This window comes from Pygoscelis adeliae, unplaced genomic scaffold, assembly GCF_000699105.1.
Source record: "Pygoscelis adeliae isolate BGI_AS28 unplaced genomic scaffold, ASM69910v1 Scaffold397, whole genome shotgun sequence".
Classification (NCBI taxonomy): domain Eukaryota; kingdom Metazoa; phylum Chordata; class Aves; order Sphenisciformes; family Spheniscidae; genus Pygoscelis; species Pygoscelis adeliae.
The window spans coordinates 420189-421943 of record NW_008825212.1 but is presented as its reverse complement, the minus strand read 5'-3'; positions in this window follow the sequence as shown (position 1 = coordinate 421943).

Here is a 1755-nt window from a genome sequence, read left to right as displayed (position 1 = left end):
GAGACGGGGGGTGTGGGGGTTGCATAGAAAATTGAAACTCTAGGGACTAGGAAGGGCAGCAGCTTTTCAGTAAAATACAAAGGGATGTAAAAATACATCAACTCACAATTTCAGAGCAAACCCCCTTCCCCGACGTACAGTTTCCCAAAATCTCAGCGTGTCTAAAGCTCCAGGAGGCTGGAAAGGAACAATACTTTTCTTAAACAACTCACCCAGCAATTCACACAGGAGATTCACAGTCTTAATAGGTATTTTATAAAAATATAAATATGGGTTACATCATGTTGTCTTTACAACACTGGACAGAGCTCCCTTTAGACTGGGTTTATAACCAAGATTTCTTTTTAAAAATCCATCTAGAACTTGGCTTTACAATACACTTTTTAATATCATGTCATAAATGTTATGACATTTCATTGTGGCAAATCCATTTAGTCAAAAAAAAAAATGTGCAACCATCTGGTAACGACGATAAAACCTCGCTAGAAAAGATCTTGTTCCCACCCCGTAACTATCGCACAGAAGCACCAGTGGAAGTGCTGGACACCCCCTTCCATGCTCACAGAAAGACTTCGGCCAAGCAGTTCCTTGCAAATTACAGCATTAACAGTAGACGCTTTCGACAGGGCTTTTTTTCCTTTTTCTTCTTTAAATCTGGAGCTTTTAAAAATCATCTTAAATTGTTGAAGTGGAGAAACCCAAAAACAAACTGCAGGTGAAACCATCAGAGAAAGCAGAATATTCAGTGCAACGGGAAATAATCATGGCAGACTCAAGTTTTTTTAGTTTTAAGACTAGGAAAACAAACAAAAAAAAAGCATATTTCCCAAACCGTATTTTTGAAACACTCACCACCAGCTTCAAACAAAACCAGGCTCACAATCTTCACCCACAAATATATACATACATGATAAATAGTTAAGACACAACCCAAATAAACCAGCAGGTAACTATTTTCTGTTTTTTTTAATCGTAATGGTTTGATGCGGGGAGCAAGAGAGGAAGGAGCGGGGAGACGGCAGTGATACGGATGGTTTTAGTGCAGACGAAGAGAAGAGGGCTGAAAGACCAGCGGGAGAAAGGAGACTTCTGAAATTTTCCGCATTTTCCAAATGGATGTTCTTGTGCCATAGCAATAAAAAGCAGCATTTGCGATTATACGTGCAGTCACTTCAAAATGCGACTTCGGGTGGCTTTCTCTTCTTCCTCCCTTTCTTTTATAAATATATATACTTAGGCATATATATATAATATAAAAGGCAGGTGAATCTACGTACGTCAAATGAATCGTTCTGCATTGAGAAGTGTTATCCAAGTTTCACCAAAAGAAAAAAAAAAGTTCCCAAACTATTTTCAGTAGTTTTCCGGCATCTCTCTAGGCAGCAGAGAGCGCTCGCGCCCCTTTTCTGTGCAAAAGCAAATCCTCTGCCTCTAGAGTTTATTTCACTTTTTTTTTTAAAAGGAAAAAAAAAAAAAGCCCAGGATTTGCTAATCCCCCTTTACACACAAAACCAGAAGGATTCAATGTCTTTTCCTGGGATCTCACGCGTGCTAAACGGATTCAAGGAGCGGGTGAGGACGCAGACGTTCTTCGGACACCCAAAAAAGAAAACCAAAGCAGGGAACCCAACGCAAAATAAAACACAAAAGGGGCAACTGGGGTGAGAAAACCGTGTCTGGCATATTCCAATGGAGTCGCCTCCGGGGGCGGGGGGGGAAATTAAAAAAAAAATAAAAATCAGCGGTGGGAAGACC